The 25,499-nt window shown below is 41.6% G+C and overlaps 1 long non-coding RNA gene across 1 annotated transcript; it reads left to right on the top strand.

The window, feature by feature from the left end:
• Positions 1–2,404: 2,404 nt before the first annotated feature.
• LOC145530498 (uncharacterized) lies at positions 2,405–25,499 on the top strand. The gene is made up of 7 exons (XR_014071841.1): positions 2,405–2,581; positions 3,902–4,017; positions 6,620–6,780; positions 19,479–19,661; positions 21,461–21,592; positions 25,060–25,126; positions 25,312–25,499. It is a non-coding gene; the product is annotated as an uncharacterized LOC145530498 (long non-coding RNA).

Genomic DNA, 25,499 nt, shown 5'->3' with positions numbered 1-25,499 from the left:
GGGAATGGAGAGTTTGCCATGAATGGAGGTGGACGCAACTGGGTGAAGGGAAGAGAAAGTGAGTGAGGAAAGAGAAAGGAAAGAGAACAAGAGAGTACCTCTGTCAGCTTGGTGATCACCCATTTCCATCCAGCCCTGGCTTTTACCAGCTGGAGGTGGGTAAAGGGCCAGCCAGTGGCAGGGAGTGGGTTTTACCACCTCTGGTGCAGCACATAGAGGAGAAAGGGTGGTTTTGTTCAGATGCCAATTAAGGGACCAGAGGCCTGCAGCATTTCAAAAGTCCTTGTAGGGAACAGAGACTAATTTCCAGGAACCCTTTGTGATTTGTTTTTAGCAGCATTTCTCAGTGACTAGCAGAGTGTTATTTCATCTTGTCTAAGTTGTATTTGTTTCCAAACTGCTTAACAATGCTAATTGGGGGTACAGACACTCTTTGCAAGTTGCATTTTTTGAAAAAGATAACTCACCCTAGCAATGAACATAGATTGAAAACTAGTTAAAAGCCTGTGAGAACAAATGGGTCTTAAATCGAGGCTGGAACAAAGGGAAGGTGGGGGCACATCCCCTAATGTCAACAGGCAGAAAGCCGCACGTGCATAATGGCCATGGGAGCGACCACCCACGGGGATCCGAGTCACTTCTGGAGACAGACAGAGACCTGGAGCCAGGGGCCAGGCCAGCTATCCTGAGTCCTGCTCAGGAGGCAGCCGGGGTGGCCAGGATTGTCTTAGTCCCGTTTCATGCCCTGCGTGTATCCACAGCCTGTTTTCTTCCTCCAAATATATCCCAGAGGCAGGAGGGGGACGCTCTGGCAGCTGTGGGCAGCAGCCATGCTGGTGGTGATCCAGAGGTTAATGAGAGTGACTGAGCACCAGTTAGAGTCAGTTGAATTACACAAATTGATAACCCTCTGCACTGCCCACCGAAAGGCTGCCCACCCAGTCAGTCTTATTATCATGCAAGGCCCTCATGAGGAAGAGATTTTGCTAAAGTTGTCATCCACAAATACATGGTTTCATTCCAATCCCAAAGAAGGGCTGTGCCAAAGAATGTTCAGTCTACCTGACAACTGTGCTCATTTCTCATGCTAATAAAGTTACGCTCAAAATCCTTCAAGCCAGGCTTTAGCAGTACGTGAACTGAGGACTTCCGGAAGTACAAGCTGGGTTTCGAAAAGGCAAGGGAACCAGAGATCAAATTGCCAACATTTGCTGGATCACAGAGAAAGCAAAGGAATTCCAGAAAAAACATCTACTGCTTCATTTACTACGCTAAGGCCTTTGACTGTGTGGTTCACAACAAGCTGTGGAAAATTCTTAGAGGGATGAGAGTACCAGATTATCTTACCTGTCTTCTGAGAAACCTGTATGCACGTCAAAAGCAATAGTTAGAACTGACATGGGACAACAGACTGGTTCAAAATTGGGAAAGGAATACCACAAGGTACTCCTTACATATTGTCACCTTGCTTATTTAACTTATATGCAGAGTACATCATGTGAAATGTTGGGCTGGATGAATCACAAACTGGAGTCAAGAGTGCCAGGAGAAATATCAACAACCTCAGACGTGCAGATGATACCATTCTAATGGCAGAAGGTAAAGAGGAACTAAAGAGCCTCTTGGTGAAGGTGAAAGAGGAGAGTGAAAAAGCTGGCTTAAGTCTCAACATTCAAAAAACTAAGATCACAGCATCCGGTCCTATCATTTCATGGCAAATAGGAGAAAAAGTAGAAGCAGTGACAGCTTTTCTTTTCTTGGGCTTTCTTTCTTTTCATGACCGCAGCTATGAAATTAAAAGATGCTTGCTGCTTGGAAGGAAAGCTATGACAAACTTAGACAAGCATTTAATATGGCAAGCATATTAAAAACCAAAGTCATCACTTTGCCGACAAAGGTCCATATAGTCAAAGCTATGGTTTGTCCAGTAGTCATGGGCATGTGTGAGTTGGACCATAAAGAGGGCTGAGTGCCCAAGAATTGATGCTTTCAAACTGTGGTGCTGGAGGAGACTCTTGAGAGTCCCTTGGACTGTATGGAGATCAAACCAGTCAATCCTAAAGGCAATCAAGCCTGAATATTCACTGGAGGGACTGATACTAAAGTTGAAGCTCCAACACTTTGGCCACTGGATGCGAAGAGCTGACTCATAGGAAAAGATGCTGATGCTGGGAAAGATTGAAGGCAAAAGAAGAGGGCGGCAGAGGATGAGACGGTTAAATAGGATCACCAACTCAATGAACATGAATCTGAGCAAACTCCAGGTGATAGTGAAGGACAGAGGAGCCTGGCACGATGCAGTCCATGGGGTCACAAAGAGTCAGACATGACTGGGTGACTGAACAACAACAATAATTATGCCATAAGCACCAGGCACTGAGCTAGTGCTGAGGCTGATATGGTCAAGCATAAGGCCTAGTGCAGAAGACACAACCTGATTTTTCTTTCCAACATGCACGAGATTTGGGGAACAGAGAGACAGACCAAACCTGGGTTTGAAGTCTGGCTCTCCCAGTAATACCTGAGTGACTCAGGTCAAGCTTTATAATTTCTCGGAGCTTCACTTCCCTCACCTGTAAAAGTGAAGTAACCATTTCTATAGGCGTTGAGATGAGTGAGAGTTTGTGTGAAGCGCCTGGCACAGTGCTTACCACAGTTAGTAGGTGCTCAGTTAATGGTGGCATTGTTACTGTGATAATAACGAATTGTATGGAGGAAGGATTCCTGTGGAGAGGCTGCATTTTAGCCTCATATAGCCAACGGGGAGCTTGGCTATACGTTTAGGATCATCAGTCACAGAGCTGACATGAACTTTATCCAGTTCACAGAAGAAGAAACTAAGGCACAGAGAGAGAGAGGGTGACTTGCCCAGTGTCTCCCAGAGTCTGGCTTGGAGCCCGGATTTTCTTCATCTAGGGTTCTTTCTACTTCAGTGCATCCTGCATTACTAGTCCCTGAAGTAGCTTTTCTTCTCCTAACAGAGTTAGGAAAAAGCCGCATATAGAAGAGATTTCCTTAAACTCAACAGCATTACCCAGACCCTCCAGTTTCAGATTTTCAGGCTCAGGTCTGCTTGCTGCTATGGCTCTCAGATCTCCGCTCGAGATGCAAAGGCTCTCATTGTACTTAATGGAAGGATAGAGGCTTGGCTTCTGTCCTTAGAGTCCTAATGTTTTCATTTCTGGGTGCTTCTATAGCTGCTTCAGGTGTATTTTCCCCAGTCTCTAGGCTTCATTCTTCCGGGTGTGTGAATCCCTGAAGTAGCATTTGAGTCCTCTCAATTCAGCCCAAGCATTTTGCAGTAAAAATTCTCTCTCTTCAGCACATATGAAACACCATGTAAGAACAGAAGCAGATGGATCAGAAACAAATGCATTTGCCAGGAGAGGAACCAGAGACAGGGAAAATGTTGACTGCTTTAAGAAAGCAAGGGGAAATGCATTAAGATTTTTTTAAAAGGGGGCAGTGCATAGAATTCTTCTACCCAGAAAAATGGAGGAGAAAAAGGTGCTTCTCAGCAAGGTTGCCTCTCTCACATCAGGACCTCTGATTTCCCTGCGGGGCTTCGAGTGAGTGTGCTGGAAGAAAGGTGTGCATGGGACTGTGTAGGTCCTGCCTCCCACATCTCCGGCTGCCTTCCAGAGGCTGGACAGTCCTCCTCCATTCTGCAGGGAGGAGGGGGCTAGCTCCAGAGTCCTCAAAACTCAGGCCACCCCATCCCAGGTTGTATGTCCTCTTGCCTTCTTTTCTTTTCTAGACTCCTTTAGCTCTTACAGTCAACATCATCTGTATCCTCTTAATTGCTTTCTGAATATCTCAAAGTGCTCATTTCATCTCCCTAATTTGACTGTCAGCCTCTTCAGGACAGGCATCGTGATCTCTAGTTCTTCTGTATTTTCAGAAGAAATACTTGAGTTTTTAAATGGACACCAGAATACATTGCTAACTATAAGACAACTGGACTTTTAAAGTTTAGAAATATTTCATTAGAAGGAACAGCTTTCTTCTTTGCCACAGGTGTGTATCTAATGGGACAAGAATCTGAGTCAGGATTAATTTCCCACCCAACCAAAGTGATATAAAATAATTTCCTGCTTGAGGTATTGTGGAATGCCACAGGCTAGGGGTATGTGGAGAGAGGTCACGCTTTATTTAAGAGAACTGGTTCTGATCTCAGACCAATAAAGGGGATTTCACTGTTGGTATGAAAAGTTCTCTTCCCTTGGTCTGTATAAGACACAATAGAGGATAACAGCTGATTCAGAACAGTTATACTCTAGTGTATAAATATGTAAACATGGGTAAGTATGTATTTAGACAATTTAAAAGTGTGTCTCATTTACCCAATTATAAACAGCTGTCTGAGAGCAATTACGATTTATCATGTAAATGCTTATTTGCATAATTCAAAATATGAATATTATTTGCTCCATAAAGACTGCAAATAAAAGGCAACCTGAACTTTCTCATGCTTTGAGTTTTATGCTAAGTTTTTACATTATAGGAGAAAAAAGCATTTTGTTCAAAATGGTACTTAAGTTTGTTAGTTCTAGCAGGTCCAGATAATAGCTAGTTTAACAAGAAAAGAGCAAGAGTTTTAAAGTGAAGGTGAGTGGCTCAGAAATAATGAAGAAGTCACACTACTCTGCTATTTTCACTCCTGGAAATTTACTAGGTAGGGATGATGAATTGCCTACAACTGTTTTCACTGAACATGGATGTTTAACGGTAAATTCTTTAAAGGTATTTAGCATATTATTTTATGTACTAAAATTTGATACACATATAATTTTTCAATAATATATCATTATTTTTTAAAGTGTAGAGTTATTTAATGAGTATGCTTCCAAGTGGACTAAAATTCATATCTCCTTAAAATATAACTTCTATATTTATGAGAACAAGTAATAAAATGTGGACATCAAAACTTCCACTCAGGTATTGCCTAATGTATTAGCTATCTAGGCTTGCTATAACCAGTTACCACAAATTCAGTGGTTTATAACAACAGAAATTTATTCTTTCCTCACTACACTCAAAGAAAGCTAATATGCAAAGTAATATACCAGCATTCTTCAGTAAAAACTAAAGGATCTTGAAATATTATTTGAATTATCCTTCTTTTAAGAGTGATTTTTATGTTGCATGGTTTTGATATTACAGACAGAATATTATATTATTTGAAAAACTGAGAATTCATATGTGATATATACCATATTATCATATAGTATATTTAAGGAATATTTATAGAGTTTCCATGATGTAAAGAACAATGTGATGAGAACTCTCATTGCATTCTTCCACTATTTTTGACAAGGAAAAGCTCATGGTCTTTCCTTGATATTAAGACTCTCTCCAAGGACATTATTGCTACTATTGTACCACTAAGTGTGGACAAGTCTCCCCAGATGAATTAAATCTCTCTCTGCAGCCTTCCTTTGAGTTGAGGGATCAATCACTGCCTTCTGTATGCAATTCTTTTCATGCTTCCAGAAAAGAAGTATGTCAAGCATAATGTTAAACATTTTACAAAATGTAGCTCATTCAGACCTCATAATCCTCAGAATTATATTTCATGACATTCCTGTATTACAGATATAAATACTGATACTATGGCGGGGTCCAAAATCAAACAGCCATTAACTGACAGAACTAGGATACAAATCCAAATGATTGTGTCTCTAATGCTGTACCTTTGCCATGTATCTTTAGAGGTATCACAGTGTGCCTGGCTGCATGCTGTCACTCTCTTGGCTGTCTCATGCTCCCAGACCTGTCCAGGAATGTTTTCTGTGCTGCTTCAGCTTGGCTGGTTTTGCCATGTTGCTATGACACTAGTTAGTGATTTCTGGTTCTTAGGGGGATGCATTGCCCAAATGACTGAGTTAAGAACTTGGAAACCTGCCTGGATCAGGAGAGGAAGGAACAGATCACCTCTTAAAAGACCTTTATTGATTGGCCCCCTGAGAAAATCAAAGCAAGAGAAATCAGGGCACAACAGTGGTTCAGATGTGAGAAAACAAGCCCTGAAGTCCAAGTACATGCACAGGAGTAGGTTACAGACTTCCGTGAGCAAGACCAAAAATTTGAATTAGATAATCAGAATTAGTTAGATTATTTCCAATCAGAAAAAAAGATCAGTTCACATTAGTGGAGAAAAAGTCAGGTCATAAAAGTGCACCCAGGCAGAGGAATTTCCACACTGGCATAAGCAGTGAATTTCCTTTGGGTCCTAACTGCCCCTAAGTTAAGCAAGAATCAAGAAATCCACTTTGAATCACCAGCCTGGCTCAGTACTGTGTAAAGGTTATCACCTTTACCAGAAAGCCAGGTATAGTACGGAGAAGGCAATGGCAACCCACTCCAGTACTCTTGCCTGGAAAATCTCATGGATGGAGGAGCCTGGTAGGCTGCATTCCATGGTGTCGCTACGAGTCCGACACGACTGAAGCGACTTAGCAGCAGCAGCAGCAGATGCCCCTCTCTAGTTACTGGTGAGTCCTGAAGTGTCAGAGAGGGCCAGTTTATAGGGACCTGACTCCTTCGGTCACCTTCAGTTATGCTTTGGTCTCGCTTACCACCATCCCTAATATTTTTTAATTATTTATTTCCTTTCTAGTCAACAGAGGATGAGATGGTTGTATGGCATCACCGACTCAATGGACATAAGTTTGAGCAAACTCCAAGAGATAGTGAAGGACAGGGAAGCCTGGCATGTTGCAGTCCATGGGGTCACAAAGAACTGGACATGACTTAGCAACTGAACAATGAGTCCTCACAGTAAGCCTACGGGACACATTTATTTTGCTATTGTATCTATAGATCAGCTTCAGGGTAGGGCTGTAAATCAGTTTTGATTGCTAAGTATAGCATTACAATTTAAGTAGAATTGATCCTCTCCCCACCGAGGGTTGCTAATTTATTACAAGTTTATTCATTCTATTCATTCAACTAACAAGCATTTATGGAATGCTTACTATGTGACAAAAGCTGTGTTAAGTTCTAGAAAATGACATTGCATAATGTTTTAAAATTTCTAAAACATAAAATCACTGTTTCCTTTTATCTGTTTGCAGTTCTAGAAAGTAAGTAATATTATGTCCAATTGTACAGATCATTTAAAAACCGAGGTTCAGATCCCAGGGCCTTTAAGAGGGTAGGACAGTCATCCAAGGTTAAACTACGGAGAGTTTAGAAGACGATCAGCTGCCTCTCCTCGGCTGTGAGATTTAATAATAACAAATGACCTAGTCCCTGACCTTGAGGGACTGAATGTCTGATATATATGTGACCATAGAATTTGCACGTAATTTATTATCCAAACACAACACTTCTGAGAGAAAGAAAAGAGGCACTATGATAATTATGCTGGGACAACTGTGCAAACTGGGAGGCATGGTTATTGCCTTTCTCCCAGCTCCCAGCCTGTCTGTCCAAGGAGAAAACAGTGTACTATCTCTGGAGACACATTTGCCCTCATAGAAGCTGGCACAGCTAAGGAGCGTGAACTGGCGGGACAGACAGGAATGAAGTGGGCAGGGAACAGTACCTGGGCTGACTTCATGGACCAACCAGGTAATCCGAGATGAACCCAACTGGGGAGACAGGGCTGCCAATGGGGCAAGCAGCCAGACGGTGGCTGTCGCCCTGCTGCTTAAATTTAAGCTGCAAGAGAAAAGAGGGAAAGTGAGCAGAGAGGCTCTGTTCTCTGGACAAAATTAGTCTATCTTGTTTCACATTTCCCTCCAGTGAAACCAAGCCACAAAGTGGGTGAAAGTCCCTAAGATCTTTTTCAGGGGGGAAAAAAAATTGGCTGGATCTTTTTTACACACTCTCCACTCTCAGGAATTTATTCTCTAACTAAATAGTTCAATATTATTAAAATAATTGTTCCCACTGGGTAGATGTTAATCATTAAAAGCCCCAGAAGGCAGGAAAGGTATCTTCCTTTGGTTATTGGTAAGCTAAGTGGAGAGGGTTGTGTTATTTGAGATGGTGTGCCCAGACCTGAGACTGAATTCATTTGGTCTTGGGTGGGAATCACATCTCAGAGCTGGAAGGAACCCAAGGAGATTATCCATTCAGTGTCCTGCTTCTAGATAGTCAACTCCAAACAGCTACAAGGGAATTACAGCTGTTGGGGTAAAAACTGTCCTATTCAAAACATTAGAAAGGCCTTTGTGCACTGACCCTTCTTCTGCCAACCCCACATCTCCCACCATGTCCTCCTCATCGCGACTCCGTGCTTCCCCCAGAATTATGACCGTGGTGATGGGATGCCATCTCCAGAGGCTCTGACGATGCACCAAGAAGTTTTCTACCTATGCTATTTCAGTTGTCCTTCACAGCCCCATGAAGTAGTTTATATTGTGGAATTTTTACAGATGAGGAATCTGAGGTATAAAGAAGTTAAATAACTGTCCCAAGGTCACCAGTCTCTGAAGGTGATTCTACCGTGAGTAGTCTGCCTCAGGACATTCCCACTGGGCAGACTGTTGACACCCCAGGTCTCCCATCTGGCACCTCTTTGCCCTTGAAGGTACAGTCTAAGTGCTGTATCTTCTTAAATGTTGCCTGTGCCTGCAGAGGCTGAGTTCTGTGCGCTTGGGCTGGGCTGTACACAGCTGGTGCAGACATCCTTTATAGCAGCAGTATCTAAAACTCTGTTCTCCCTGCTGGCTTCCATGACTGTCTCCCCCTGCACAACTAGAACTACCCGAGGCCACAAACCCTGTCTTTCACCTCTGCTCTCGAGCACACGCACATGGCCTACCATCTGTCACTCAGTAGGCTTTCGGATACATTTAACACAGTAACGTGTATGTAGTCAGAAAGCTGCCAACTTCTCTTTGCAGTGCAGGGTAGGGATGCCGCTGACCCAACAATCAAAAGAAACACAGTCACAGATGGGGCTGGGAGTCTGGTTGGCAATTTTAATTTATAGCTGATGTCTGGCAGCAACTACTTTAGACTGTGGACCTGTCAAGACTGAATTGCTAATAAAATGAGATATGTTTTTGGAAAAATACCCTAAAAAGTACCATGAAGCCTGTTTGTAGGTGTGTCAGTTGGCATCACATACCTGAAAAGCAATTGGATAAAATATATCACGGGCCTTAAAAATGTCAATAGGTTTTGACCCACTTTTAGAAATTTTTTTCCAAGGAAAGATCAGAAATATATATAGAAACATGTATGCATACCAATATATTGCAACACTGCCTTAAATATAGAAAGTTGGGATGCCACCTAGATGTCCCATGTTTAAGAGCACTGTATTATCATCAAAAATAGACTACATGCAGCTTTTTATATCATCTACACAAAGAATTTGTAATGACACATTAAAGTCTTATGATCTGTCAAACAAGTAAACAAACAAAACATCTTAGAATATGAAACTCTACATACAACATGATTTCAACAGTGTAAGAAGTATATGAAACTAGAAAGAAATATACTAACACATTAGTAATGATTTATCTCCAATTGGTAAAATTAGGTACTTTTTAAAAATTTGTTCCATAGGTATCCTTTCTTTATTTCCCAAGTTTTACACATTGAGCATGTATTACTTTAATGTTTGGGGGGTAAAATTATGTTTTTTAAAATACTGTATGAGATATGGCATGTTTTTACTATGTGAGAGATGATACTTAATGTCTTAATTAAATGAAAAATAGGCCATTATCTCTAAAATGTAAAAAATGATTAGAATTAGACAAATATCGTTAAAAAGGAGCTATAATAAGTAGAAGAACGATGGTTTCATGGGAGGAAAAAGAAATTTGGATATCAGAAGATCTGGTTAATAGTGTTTGCGTCAGTAATTACATAACCTAGGAGAGTCATTTAACCTTTTTCTAAGTTTCTTTATCTGTAAAAATGTTGGTTAAATCAGATGACTTCTATATCCCCTCCTAGCTCTAAAAAGCCTATGGCCTTTTTCCATTGATTGATCCACTGTTTATCTCATATGCACAAACATCCACATATTGGGGTGATGTGACTGCACTAGACGAGGTGCTGAGTGCGAATCCATGGTCAGCAAAAAGCTGGTGACTAATTCCTGAGATTGAGTCAGTGTAACTGTAAGGACCAGGGAGTGAAAAAGGAGGAAAACCCGAAAGAGGAAGAATGGTGGGAAAGTCACCGAGGTGCCGGGAGAGGCCAGATGGGTTGAGGAGGAAGATTCCCATTTTGACAGAGTCAGTGAGAGCTGCAATAGTCAGTCTGCCGTTGGGGTTGATTGATCAATGGTTGAGAGGCTGCCTGACAACTCGCCAAAGGAAGAACAGGGGCTGCCGAAGGGGATGACCTTTCACCCTCAGGTCCCCAGCACAAATTCCCCGGGGGACCCAGTGTCTTACCACCCCGTGCAGTTAGAAGTGAATGACTGAAAACAAAGTTCCACCCAGGAGATGGCCAAAGGGTAGGTTTTTTGACTTGTGGTTAAAAACTAGTGAAAGAGATGCTTTTAACCAGAAAGAAAGCAAGCATTTGGCCCAAAATGTAAAAGAAGGGTAAAGAGAAAGGGGCACTACTGTGGAATTCAAAAGGCCTGTGTCCTAATCCTGGCTTTGCTGTGGTCTTGCTGGGTGGCCAGTGAGCCATTTACCCTTTCCTGCCTCACTTTCTCTCAGTAAAATGGAGCTGACAAGTCCTGTTTCCAGCACCATGGAGGGTGTTAGAGAATCACAGAAGCCAAGAGTAATGGTGCTATATAAATCCTGAGCGTCCGAAGTCCCGGTTTTCTTTTTCCTTGGACCAGGTGAGTCTGTCAAGGGCTGTAGGGGAAGAGACAGAGACGGAGAAACATAAAAGAGAGGGCCAGTCTCCTGTCAGCCTAGAGAACCAAGGCTCTAATCATACTCCTAAAGACCGCAGATGTTAAATAATGGAAATCCCACAACCTAAATTGTGCCCCAAATTATCTAAGCTCTTCTGAGTCAAAGAACATTGAAATTCTATGAGAAACACTGAATACTTGGAATATTCACATGAGCTGTGCATGTTGCAAACACTAATGCTATTCATTTCCTTCTAATGTTATTTTAATCTGCAATGCCATTAGTCTGGAGAAGGCAATGGCACCCCACTCAAGTACTCTTGCCTGGAAAATCCCATGGACGGGGAAGCCTGGTGGGCTGTGGTCCATGGGATCGCAGGGAGTTGGACATGACTGAGCGACTTCACTTTCAATTTTCACTTTCATGCATTGGAGAAGGAAATGGCAACCCACTCCAGTGTTCTTGCCTGGAGAATCCCAGGGACGGGGGAGACTGGTGGGCTGCCGTCTATGGGGTCGCACAGAGTCGGACACGACTGAAGCGACTTAGCAGCAGCAGCCATTAGTCACTGTTGCATTTTGTTGAGCCTATAAAGCCTTCTAGTTTAGTGCTTTTGATGTTGTAGTACAGTAATATTTAACTAACATGTCCTCAAGGGTAGAGGCTGTCTTCTGCTCCTCCTGTATTTTTCAAAGGGCAAAACAGATATTCAAGTTCAAGTTTCACTTAAAACCCGGTGCATCTTCTTCTCATGATCATTACTCTCAGTATTTGCATGTATCTCTGCCCCTTCCGGGGCAGCAAGCCTGTCTATAACTCCTGCCTGACACTGGAGTGGGCCAGATGAAGATGTTGGGGTATTATTTGGGGGATAATGATGGCAGTTCATTTCTATTTATGGATTTAATTGATTGTAATCCAGAAGCTCTAAAATCATATGGAGCCTGTGCCAAGTACCTCCCATGAAGGATGATGGTTTGAAGACCTCTGTCAATCACCCAGCAGAGATGAATGGGCCAAGTATTTCTGATTTTAAGGAGCCCCTTTAATCTAGTCAGTTTCAGAGAGTCTTGCTTCCTCTGAGCCATGCATGGATTAATTCTATAAGAAAGCCTTTTCCGTTAAAGAAACTGATTGCAAGCTTCCCTTCTAATTGTGAAAATGCTCACCTGCTCAAAGTAAACAGTTCTGGAAAGATACCTTCATTTTGCTTCAGTTATTTGGCTGAGGAGAGTGGAGTTTCAACAGAAATTTAAGAAGTTAAAATTTAACATCCATCCTCACTCATAGAGCAATTTGTTCCTAAGGTGAGTGCAGAAACTACAAAATGACCTTGATCCCATCATCCCCTTTTTAAGGACCTCAACTATTCAGCTATGACCAAAAAACAATCACTAAGTATGGGAGCAGTGGGAATGATGAGTGTAAGGAGCCACTGAGATTATCTTTAAAAAGGAACAATTGATCAAAAATTAAAAATGGGATTTCCCTGGGGGTCCAGCAGTTAAGACCGCACTTTCAATGCAGGGGGGATGGGTTCTATCTCTGCTTGGAGAACTAGATCCCACATGTGACACAGTGCAGCCAAAAAAAACCCAAAAACAACTGAACACAACCCAAATATCCAATAATTGGATAATTATTAATTTTAGTATGTTTAATGCTGGAATGCTATGAAATGATTAAAATCATGTTTTCTGAAGAATGTACAATAAGATGGAAAAATATTTACCACATATGTGAAATGGAAAAAGTAGTATGCAAAATTAAATGTACAGAGCTTCCCTGGTGGCTCAGACAATAAAGAGTCTGCCTGCAATGTGGGAGACCCAGGTTCAGTCCCTGGGTCAGGAAGATCTCCTGGAGCAGGAAATGGCAACCCACTCCAGTGTTCTTGCCATGGAGAACTCCATAGACAGAGGAGCCTGACAGGTTACAGTTCATGGGATCACAAAGAGTTGGAAACAACTGAGTGACTAACACTTTACTATGAAATAATTAAAATCATGTTTTCTGAAGAATGTATAATGAGACAGAAAAATATTTACCACATATGTGAAATGGAGAAATTAGTATGCAAAGTTATGTGTACAATTTTTTAAGACACTCCAGTACTAGAGAGAAGACTGTGCCCTGCAGCAGTTCAAAAGGACTAAACGGATCTAAATTAGCTAACATGGAAAGACTCCTAAAATCTGACATCACATCATGAAAGCATGTTTTGAAACGATGCAGAGCATAATCCTATTCAGCTAGGCTTTTGGGTTGGGAAGGTTAAAGGGGACTTTAATCTCATCTGTATCATTTGAGTATCTGTAATAATAATTTATTTATCATGAAATTTAAAATATTTTTAAAACTTAAAGTGAGGGAAGAAAATGAGAAAAAATACTGGAAGAAAATATTCCTTAAACCTTAACAGTTGGCTGTTTCCAAATGGTTGTGACTGCGTTAACTGATGAAACTGAAGCCCTTGCAGGGGAAATCATCTGACAATTGAGCCAAGATTCAATCCTGGTTGTCTGTGGCTCCGAAGTTCATGTTCTTGCCATCCCACTTCACCTTTCTGGTTATGTGTCCTTAGGTGTTATGGAGTCAGGTTACAATTAGGGGAAAAGAAGGGATGAGCAGATACTGGGAAATGGGGGTCTACCTTTATTCCTGAACTTGAAGGCTTCTTCAGCAGTAAAAATCTGGTACCAGGCCAATAAACCAGAGGCAGCAAAAGAGATGGAAATGGCTCCACCAGCTGTTCAGAAAGCTCCCCCACCCCACTCCGCACCCCCAAACTGCAGCTTCTTTGCCGCTGTGGTCCACTGTACAGTCTATTTAGGAGCTAACAGACAGGTTCCAGGAGCCATCCCCAGAGACTGTGACACAGCAGGTCTGGAGTGTGGCCCAGCAATTCTGCATTTTCCCAACCATCCCATGTTGTTCTGAGACCATTTCTCAAGAAAACCTACTCTAGGGATGTTATAGATCCAGAGAACAAATACATGAAGTGCCACTCCCTTTATTCCCAACTCAGGCCATTCTCTGAAACTTTGTTCTTTCAAGACAGTCCCTTATGCCCATTTAAAGATGATTCCACTGAGTTAAACTGTTGGGTAGGCACCAGGGTGAGAGGAGGGGTAGCTATGACTGGGCCGAGGAAAATGGGGAAGGGGCAGGGGCTGTTTGGTGAAGAGGGGCAGCAGTCGCCTGAATGTTATGAAGTTTAAAAATCAATAAAAATGCTCTAATCACTAGATATGACCCTGCCAAACAGATGACATAATGGAGTCTGACCTGTTAAATAAGTCACTTCAGAGGATCATAGTGAAAATAATTTTAGCATCTACGAAGAGAGCATCCGAGCCCTGATCATCAGCACAGCCAAGAGAAAATGCCATTAGTCTGCCGGGGTCAAGAAGAGCCACGATAATCAGGTTTCTTCCTCGAAGAATTTATCTAGATTGCTGCTGCTCCTGGAAAGCAAACCAAAGGTCCTATGTTGCCACCTAGAGTCCAAAGCCTGGAAGTATGGGCAGGGGAAATTTGAATTGATCTGGCTCTTGGGAAAAATCTAAGATGAATTAATTACAGCACTTAAAAAGCACCAGCTTCAGACTTTGGAATGTCCATCAGTCCTTTTTTAATAGGACATGAATGTGTGTTTGAACTCAAGCCTCCAAATGATCTCAGAATGGAAAAATACTTTCTAGAACCTTGATTAAATGTAAGAGAGAACATGTTTGTGAGTTTGTGTGTGTGTGTGTGTTGGCGGGGGGTGTGGGTGGGGGGGTGGACAGTCCTAACTGCTGCTATCATTAGATGACCCGCGGAAAATCACTTAACCCCTTGGGGGGCCAAGGTCCTCTTATATAAAATAAGAGGACTGAACTAACCTGACAATATTGCAAGCCTTCTAAGGCCTAAATTTCCATATTTCTATAATAGTTTAGACTCTATTTGAACACAGACATCAGTCAAAAGGGGATTCCCAGGTGGCACAGTGATAAAGAACCCGTCTGCCAATGCAGGAGACACAAGAGATATGGATTCCATCCCTGGGCTGGGAAGACCCCCTGGAGTATGAAATGGCAACCCACTCCAGTATTCTTGCCTGGAAAATTCCATGGACAGAGGAGCCTGGTGGGCTACAGTCCATGGGGTCGCAAAGAGTTGGATGTGACTGAACACACACATCAGTCAAAAACAAAAATTGGCACCATATGCAAAAAATGTTAGTACCTTGCATTTTTGAAAGTGACCTTTTTCATCAAGGAAACCATATCTCTGCTGCCCTCTAGAGCTCTACCTGAAATCTGCATGAATTTACTGCAAAAGTCCCACCAAATGAAGGCCCAGCCTGCTTGAGATTTAGAGCCTGCCAGATCCCTGCAGTTTTTTGTGTCTTTTGGGACAATATATTTATTCATTCTTTCCATTCTTGTTTCATAGTCTTCTGAAACGATTCAGTTCAATTCAACAATTTATTCCAGAATTCTTTCCCAACTCTTCCTGTTTATAGATTTTGGCTGTTGGAAGTTAAGCCCACATAATTTATTTAGAAGGGCCAATCTTTCTAAAGGACTCTCCATTCCATAGATGTGTTTCCTCTGAGTAAGTTGTGCAGTGGCACCAGGGAGGATTATCAGTTCTAATTTCTGCAGTCAATGCTTATAAAAAGAATCCCAGGCTCTTTTCTTGTGTCATTTCCAAGAAACCTGTGCAGCAAGACCGCTACTGAGCTGACAACACGAGAATGCTGCTATGAAAGTGCCGAGGAAACACGGGGCCGCTAAGTGGATGTTCTCCAGCCAGGTCAGCAGAGGAGCCCCATTTTCAGTCTTGTTTTGGAATTATAATTCAGTTCTGATTCTTTTCAGAACTACAGCCAATCTTTGATGCACACAATCTGCTAGTTGGTGGGCTGCAGCTTAGAGAAAAGTGGAGAGAATGCCTCTTACCAGTTGTATCTTAACGCTGGCAAAATCTCCATTAAAGGCAAGAACGTTCCAGTTCAGTTGATATTTTTTACCCTGAGTGGGACTGCCACTCTTGATAAAACAGGAGTGACGTATTTCAAAATTTATGCTGGAAATCCAAGTGTTGATAGTGACTTGTTATAAACTCAAAGACCCATGAAGCCAGTTCTAGGATTCCTAAAGGTTATGCAATGGCCCTTTCAGGGTTACTGTTGCAGAGGAGACCCAGGATCCCTCCTCACTTGATTTACAGCCTTGTTCAAAGTCTAATCCACTCCAGGGTCCAGACCTCTGCAGGGTGTGAAGTCAGGCACAGTAGGGACGCCACAAAACTTTTTGGGCACTACTGTATCAAGAAGTGGATGGTGCACTGGGGAGAGATTTGCAGAGCTGCAAAATGTTCTTCACTGTTCACACCCATAAAGGATATCCCAGTGGTTAATCTTAAGAGATTATTAGTATTTATTATAACTCTTAAAGGACTGCCCATAAATCTGACTTTTTTAGTTACCCGTAAAGCAGTTACTGGGACAACCTAGAAACATAGTGATTTCCATTGTTTAGCCAAGGCACAGCATTCTTAAATTCTCAGAGAACGGAGAATAGTAAATAACCAAGTCTGTGAGAAAGAACCTGTTCTCTGTTGCTGGCCATGTGTTCTGTTTTTAAGCTCCCAGAGTCCCTCCCTGCCCCCACCCAAGACCTGCCCCCTTTGCCCTGGCGTGGTCCTTTTGTTCTACCCACACAGACCATGACACTGATGGGGGGGGACCAAGTGGAGGAATAATCAAACCACAGCAACTCCAGAAGAGTTTCAGGGTCAAATGAGAACCCTCTGTTTACTATATCTTAATTGTACATGACCTAAAACTTGTTGCAAGTTTCAGGAAATGTAGGTTTGTAGCAGAACTGAGAAAGGAGGTAGAGACACCTTATGATGGGCATTGCTGGTGCTCACTGATATGTCTAAGCTCCTCTCCTTCCACGCTCAGGAGGACTGTCCCTTCCCACCCCCTCAAAGCGAGGGAACCTGTGACTTGCTACCGCCAAGGCAATGTGAGAGGAAGTGGAGACTGTCACCACTCCCATGTGGAGACATTTCAGAGAAGCCCTGTGCCCTTCATCTCCTGGGCAGAAGCACAGGTCAAAGTCACCAGAGTCCAACACATGGAGGCCAGCTGCCTAGAAAACTGATTGAACCTGTAAAGGACTTCCCCTAAGTGAGGATTGAACCTCTGTGGTCTTTTTGGCATTGTTTGTTATTTCAGCATATCCAGGCTCTCCTGCCGATACACGCCCCTGTGCTACTGAAAATTCAGTCTTTTCAGTCTGAACATCATTTTCCTTGATGAGGGAGATGGAAACAATCAGGAGTTCATATTTCTCACTGATCTTCATAAATATGACAACAACAAGCTATATATTTAGTTGGTCAAAAGGTTTACTCAGAATTTTTTGTAACATATTACAGAAAACCCTGAATGAACATTTTGGTCAACCCAATATTTGGCCAATCACCCTTACTCTTTCTTGCTCTAAGACTAATTTCCTTACTCTCAACATTAATTTCCCTTTTAGCTATCTTTAGTACTTTTTGCAAGACTTGCTTTGTTTGGGACATCAACTTTTCTAGCCCTGCCATTGCATATCTTAGAAGAAACTGTAATGGTAAATCTTCATGACCTTGGATTTAGCAATGTTTATTAGACATGACACCAAGTGAAAGTCAAAGTCATTCAGTCGTGTCCGACTCTTCGTGACCCCATGGACTGTACAGTCCATGGAATCCTCCAGGACAGAATACTGGAGTGGGTAGCCTTTCCATTCTCCAGGGAATTTTCCCAACCCAGGGATTAAACCCAGGTCTCCCACATTGCTGGTAACCAGCTGAACCACAAAGGGAGATATGACACCAAAGTACAAGTGAAAAAAAAAGATAAGTTGGACTTTGACAAAATGTTGCTCATTAAAGGACACTGTCAAGAGAGTGAAAAGACAACCCACAGAATCAGAGAAAATATTTGCAAACCATATATCTGATAAGGGTCTGGTATCCAGAGCATATAAAGAATTCCTACTGCTCCACAGCAAAAAGGCAAACAATCCAATTTCAAAATGGGCAGATGACTTGATTAGACATTTTCTCCAAATATACAGGTAGCCCACAAGCATGTGAAAAGATGCTCGATATCATTAGTCATTAAGAAAATTCAAATCAAAACCCAGCTAAATAGCACTTCATACCCACAGGTTGGCCAGAGTGAAAAGCAGAAAATAACAAGTCTTGGCAAAGATATGGAGGAATTGGAACTCTCACTCGTTGGTGATAGGAATTGAAAATGGTGCAGCTGTGGTGGAAAACAGTTTAGCAGTTTGCCAACAAGTTAAACAGAGAGTTAACCAAGTAGTCCAACAATTCTATTCGTGTAATAGTCACAAAAACCATAAACAATGCCAATGTCCATCAGCTGATGAATGGATAAACAAATGTGGAAAATCCATAGAGTGGAACAGTATTCAGACACAGAAAGGAATGAAGTACTGATACATGATACAATGTATACGAATCTTGAAAACATCATGATATGTGAAAGAAGCCAGACCAAAATATGTGACCAAAAGATCACATATTGTATGATTCCATTTATAGGAAATATTCAGAATATCTCTATCTACAAAGACAGTAAGCAGCCCAGTGGTTGCCAGGGCCTGAGGAAGAAGAACTAGGGAGGGACTGCTTAATGGATACAGGACTTACTTTGAAGTAATAAAAGTTTCCTGTAACTAGATAGTTTCACAGTATCATGAATATACTAAATGCCACAGAACTGCAAACTCTGAAATGGCTTACGGCTAATTTTATGCTATGTGAATTTTATCTCTATTATACATACATGTATAAAAAAGCATGGTCATCTCCCAAGATTTCTGTAACTTCTGCTCTACCAGCAATTCCCACTTGCTGATAGAATTAGTTAGGGTCATTGTATCAGGGATCTTAGTTATCTTTCTACCTTGTAAGACAGGTTCTTAACCTTCAGTTCACCTTCAGGGCGTCAAAGGCCCCTTCAAAACTCTACATAAGGAAGCAGAGCAGCCAGGCACTCTGGTGGAGGCGCTGCAAGGGTCTTAGAAAGGGGGCTGTGCACACTCCCAGCCCCAGAAACCTGGGCCGCAGGGCTCTCGCTCAGGGACTCCCAAGGAACGCTTTGCTTTCAGGTGTGTATCTGGCTCCCAGGGTCCATCACCACAGCCTCCTGCTGACTCTTGGTGTCTGTCTGTAGGACAGTGGACTCCTTTAGCCTCTCCTGAAAGGGTCCTCAGCATGGCCTTGAAGGCCTGACCAGTGAATTAAAGGGTTTCTCATCCCACTTTTCCTGGGCTGTTAAGCTTGGGGTAGAAGGCGGGGGGCAGGCAGCAAGTGGGTCCTCAGGCATGGTACAGAGGCCAAAGCTGTGCCAGGAACATCCCACTTGTCTGCCCCGGCCTTCCTCCCGTGAAGCCTCGTGTTTGCTTTAGCCTGTGCTGTTGTGAGTTGTGCTGTGTTTTTTTGTGAGTTGTTTTTATTTAATTGTGTAATTTTGTTTCTCCTGTTACTGTGACTCTAAGGTGTTGTGTTTTTAATTTTTGTAAACAAATGTACCATTTTTAAGATAATAAGTTCCAAACAATCAAAAAAAGAAAAACTCTACACGAAATTTTGTGTCCATATGTAAAGGGAGAAGGTAAACAGAAATGTGGTTGCACAGAGGTCTCAACCATTCCCACAGCGGGCTGTGAAGCTGGGATGGTCTTCAGGTATACCAGAGGGTCCAGCATTGCTCATAAAGGAAGAGAGCTCAGGCTGCTTCAAGGAGAGGACAAAACCTGCCAAGAGCAACTTCGGGAGAAGGACTCAATGGTGAGCTGGGGAATGAGCGTCTTGGTCCTTAAAGAGGGATCTAAGAGCATCCACAACAACTGATACAGTGGTAATAGGACATTAGTACCGCCTGGCTATGGAGTTTCCAAAGGCTATTTGCTTCTCTTGCCTGGTGCTTCTTGATTCTGGATCATCACTGGAAATCTTGACTTGGGTGATACCTCCTCCAGGTGAAGTCGCCCAACAACTTTCCTTCCGGCTCCCAGTTTCACTGTGCATCTCTGTTGGGGTCTCCTCACCCCTCCAGGTAGCCTTTTTGGGCTGAGCCCCTCTTGACTGGCCCAGTCCAGCTCCCTTCCAGAGACTTTTCTAGCATGTACTAGAAGTAGTCTCAAAAAAAATATTTTAACCCTGCTATCTAAATGTTACCAGAAAGAAAGATCAACTTCTCCAAACCAAATTCATTATCCTTGGCAGATGTGCTCTGTGTTTCGTGTGGCTTATATCCAACAATTCTCTACCGCTGGTCAAATCATCTTACTATCAGAGAATCTGATTTGCAACTAATTCATCTTGAAGTGTTTGACCAGAACCTACACTGCTTAAAATTAGAAATGCTATGTGTATTTTACTGAGATTTTTTTTCAGTGCCCATGGTGGGTGATTGCTAACATCTGCTTTGAAATTTTTCCAGACTAAAATCATTATAGCCTCACACTATAGCTTAGAACTTTGGATCTCAATTGCCTGTCCCCCCGTGTGCCAGAGTAGGCCTTGGGACTGCTTCTTGGGAGTATTTTCTACCCTGTCCGTAGTTTGTCCCTTACCCCACTGTTCTGCAGAGGTGGATTTCAGTTAGACTCTTTAATTTTCAAAGGATCTTTACTCTTAGCCCTTGACTGTCTTTTCTTTTAATTAGCAAAATATTCACCTTTGAAATTCTTGCCAGAAATTATAATTTTGAACTCTCTGCTCACCAACACTTACCAAAAGTTTCAAGAGCTATTTAGAAGGGCTGGCTTGAAAAGCCACACAAACATTCCTTTAGATATTTAAAATTTTTACCTTAGGATTACTTCAAACCATGTGAGTCTCATGCTTTTTACAGAGGTGTAGATCTGTGATTTGGCCAACACTGAGGGATTTTATAAGAAACTCACTTCTGAGGTTACGGGGGTTGTGGTTGGGAAACCATCCACTCCATGACTGTGCTTTCTCTGTTTGAGGTCTCTGGGGTGTAAGGAAAATATGTATTTCTCCTCATGACCTAGCTTGTTGGTAGCTAGTGGAAAGTCTGAACCTTGAAGCTAAGCATATCTTCCTTTTTACATTGAATTATTAAAAATTTCAAAGCCAAGTTAGTGACTCATCTCTAGCAACATACCAAGATCTTAGGATACACATTTTCCTCACCACCTAGCTTGTTTATAGCTGGTGGAAGGAATGAATCTTGAAACTCAGCATATCTTCCTCTTTATATTGAATTATCAAAGCCAAATTGTGTGACTCATCCATAGCAACTATCAAGATCTTCAGAATATGCATTTCTTGGTATTAATATTACAATTTTCTGTCCACTTCCTTGTCATAGGCTCCTTTGATTATTTTTACCCTTTTGTTTATATATAATTTACCTTAAAGCCATCATAGAACATTGCTTGGTTAATAAAGTAAATAAAGTAAAATAGCCATATAACTTCAGGTTGACCTCTTCCTTGCCTAACCACATATTCTGAGTTTTTAGAGCACTTCTAATCAAGTCTAATTAAATAATTAGGCTACACAAGGACATCACCAGATGGTCAATACCAAAATCAGATTGATTATATTTTTTGCAGCCGAAGATGGAGAAGCTCTATACAGTCAGCAAAAACAAGACCAGGAGCAGACTGTGGCTCAGATCATGAACTCCTTATTGCAAAATTCAAACTTAAATTGAAGAAAGTAAGGAAAACTACTAGGCCATTCAGGTATGACCTAAATCAAATCCCTTATGATTATACAGTGGAAGTGACAAATAGATTCAAGGCATTAGATCTGATAGACAGAGTGCCTAAAGAATTATGGACAGAGGTTTGTGACATTGTACAGGAGGCAGTGATCAAGACCATCCCCAAGAAAAAGAAATGCAACAAGGCAAAATGGTTGTCTGATAAGGCCGTACAAATAGCTGAGAAAAGATGAGAAGCTAAAGGCAAAAGAGAAAAGGAAAGATATACCCATCTGAAAGCAGAGTTCCAAAGAATAGCAAGGAGAGATAAGAAAGTCTTCCTCAGTGATCAACCCAAAGAAATAGAGGAAAACAATAGGATGGGAAAGCTTAGAGATCTTTTCAAGAAAATTAGAGATACTAAGGAAACATTTCATGCAATGATAGGCATAATAAAGGACAGAAATGGTATGGACCTAACAGAGCAGAAGATATTAAGAAGAAGTGGCAAGAATACACAGAAGAGCTATACAAAAAGATCTTCATTACTCAGATAATCATGATGGTGTGATCACTCACTTAGAGCCAGACATTCTGGAGTGTGAAGTCAAATGGGCCTTAGGAAGTATCACTACAAACAAAGCTAGTAGAGGTGATAGAATTCCAGCTGAGTTATTTCAAATCCTAAAAAACGATGCTGTGAAAGTGCTGCACTCAATATGCCAGCAAATTTGGAAAACAGCAGTGGCCACAGGACTGGAATAGGTCACTTTTCATTCCAATCCCAAGGAAGGGCAATGCCAAAGAATGTTCAAACTACCATACAATTGTGCTCATTTCTCATGCTAGCATGCTCAAAATTCTCCCAGCTAGGCTTCAACAGTACATGAACTGAGAACATCCAGACATACAAGCTGGATTTAGAAAAGGCAGAGGAAACAAAGATCAAATAGCCAACGTCCGTTGGATCACAGAAAAAGCAAGAGAATTCCAGAGAAACATCTACTTCTGCTTCCTTGACTACGCTAAAGCCTTTGACTGTGTGGATCACAACAAACTGTGGAAAATTCTTCAAGAGATGGGAATAGCATATCACCTTACCTACCTCCTGAGAAACCTGTGTAAAGATCAAGAAGCAACAGTTAGAACCGAACATGGAACAACAGACTGGTTCAAAACTGGGAAAGGAATGTGTCAAGGCTGTATATTGTCACCCTATTTAATTTACGTGCAGAGTACATCATGCTAAATGACAGCCTGGATGAATCACAAGCTGGAATTCAAGACTGTTGGGAGAAATATCAATAACCTCAGATATTCAGATGATACCACTCTTATGGCAGAAAGCAAAGAGGAACTAAAGAGCTTCTTGATGAAAGTGAAAGAGGAGAGTGAAAGAGCTGGCTTAAAACTCAGCATTCAAAAAACTAAGATCATGGCATCTGGTCCCTTCACTTCATGACTTATAGATGGGGAAACAATGGAAACAGTGAAAGATTTTATTTTCTTGGGCTCCAAAATCACTGTGGATGATGACTTTGCCATGAAATTAGAAGATGCTTGCTCCCTGGAAGAAAAGATATGACAAATCTATACAGCATATTAAAAAACAAAGACATTACTTTGCCAACAAAGGTCTGTCTAGTCAAAGCTATGGTTTTTCCAGTAGTCATGCATGGATGTGAGATCTGGACCATAAAGAAGGCTGAGCACTGAAGAATTGATGTTTTTGAACTGTGTTGCTGGAGAAGACTCTTGAGAGTCCTTTGGACAGCAAGGAGATCAAACCAGTCAAACCTAAAGGAAATCAACCCAGAATATTCACTGGAAGGATTGATGCTAAAGCTGAAGCTTCAATACTTTGGCCACCTGATGTGAAGAACTGACTCATTAGAAAAGACCCTGATGCTGGGAAAGATTGAAGGCAGGAGGAGAAGGGGAAGACAGAGAACAAGATAGTTGGATGGCATCACTGACTCAATGGATATGAGTTTGAGCAAGCTCTGGGAGATGGTGAAGGACAGGGAAGCCTGGTGTGTTGCAGTCCGTGGAGTCACAAAGAGTCAGACACAACTGAGTGACTGAACAACAACAATAATTAATAATGATGATGATAACAACAACTGTTGGTTGAGAAATTCTCCATGCTGGATTCTTGACATGTTAATATAGGTCCCATTTAATATTTACAGACACCTCTCAAGGCAGGTATTATGTCCCTATTTTACAGCAAAGGAAACCAAAACTCAGGAGATTTAAAGTATTTGCTCAAAGCTAAGATTAGTAAGTGACAGATCCAGGACTGGGAATGCCCTGAGGCCCCTACTCTCTTCTCTGTGTCAGTCCGTCCACTCTGTGGGATGATGCTTTTCAAGTTGACTTTTATACATGCTGCAAGGTAAGGGTTGAAATTTGTGGTTTTTACATGTGGATGTCCAATTTTTCCAACTGACCAGCACAATTTTCTAAAAAGTCCTTTTTTTTCACCCAATTACCTTAGTACCTTTGTCAAAATTCAGTTGACTATACTCTGGGCTTCCCAGGTGGTGCCAGTGGTAAAGAACCCACCTGCCAACGCAGGATATGTAAGAGACGCAGGTTTGATCCCTGGGTAGGGAAGATCCCCTGGAGGGGAGCATGGCAACTCACTCCAGCATTCTTGCCTGGAGAATCTCATGAACAGAGGAGCCTGGCAGGTTACAGTCCATGGGGTTGCAGAGAGTCGGACACGACTGAGTGACTTGGCATGCATACGTGTGTGGCTCTACCGGTTGGCAAAAAAATTCACTCTGGCTTTCCCATCATATCTTACAGAAAATCCTGAATGAACTTTTGGCCAACCAAATATTTCTAATGTTGTATTGATATACATGTCCCTTTTTATACCAATACCATACTGCCTTTATTACCATAATTTTATATTAAGTCTTAAAATCAGATATTATGAACACCACATCTTTGTTCCTCTTTTTCAAAATTATTTTGGCTATGCTAGGTTTTTTGCATTTCCATATAAATTTTAGAATCCTCTTTTCAATTTCTAAAAGAGAGCAGCGTCCTAGAATTTTCACTGGGACTTGTTCAATCTGTTGATCAATTTGAGGAAGAACTGATATCTTAAACAATATTGGGAATTCCAATCCAAAAGCACAGTGTATAGATCTATTTCTACAGATCTTCTCTGATTTTTCTCAGCAATGTACAGGTATTATAAATAGTTTGTTAAATTTATCTTTGAGCATTTCATTTTCATGGTATCAGAAATTGTATTTTTTTGCTTCAATTTCCAATTGCTCCTTGATAATACGGAGAAATATAATTCACCTTTTATATTGACTTTGTGTTGTCTCAACTCACTAAATTCACATAGCAGTTCAGTAATTGTTATGATTTCTTGGGATTTTTTATGTAGATAATTATGTTATTTGCTAATAAAGATAGTTTTCCTTTTTCCTTTCCAAGATATATGACTCTCTTATTTATTTTTCTTCCCTTACTGCTGGCTAGAACCACCAGGACAACCTTGACTAGAAGTGATGAGAGCAGACATTCCACTCCGTTCCCAGCCTTGGAGGTAAAACATTCAGAATTTCACCACTAAGTCCTTTTGTTGATTCCCTATTTCAGGTTTGGATGTGATCAGTTGATCAGTCATGTCTGACCCTTTGCGACCCCATGAACTGTAACCCGCCAGGCTGCTCTTGTCCATGGGATTATCCCAGCAAGAACAGTGAAGTGGGTTGCCATTTTCTTCTCCAGGGGAATCTTCTTGACCCAGGGATTGAACCGACGTCTCCTGCATTGGCAGGTGGATTCTTTACCACTGTGCCACCTGTATATTTCCCTCCATTGCAAGTTTCCATTATGAATAGATTTTGGACTTCATCAAAAATGCTTTTTCCCCCCTGCATTGCTTCAGATAATAACATGATTTTTCTTTTTGAGCT

The sequence above is a fragment of the Giraffa tippelskirchi genome, chromosome 12 (assembly GCF_054371585.1).
Source record: "Giraffa tippelskirchi isolate mGirTip1 chromosome 12, T2T-mGirTip1v1.2.pri, whole genome shotgun sequence".
NCBI lineage: Eukaryota > Metazoa > Chordata > Mammalia > Artiodactyla > Giraffidae > Giraffa > Giraffa tippelskirchi.
Note: the sequence above shows the minus strand (reverse complement) of the source record. Positions and strands in the feature narration are given on the sequence as shown.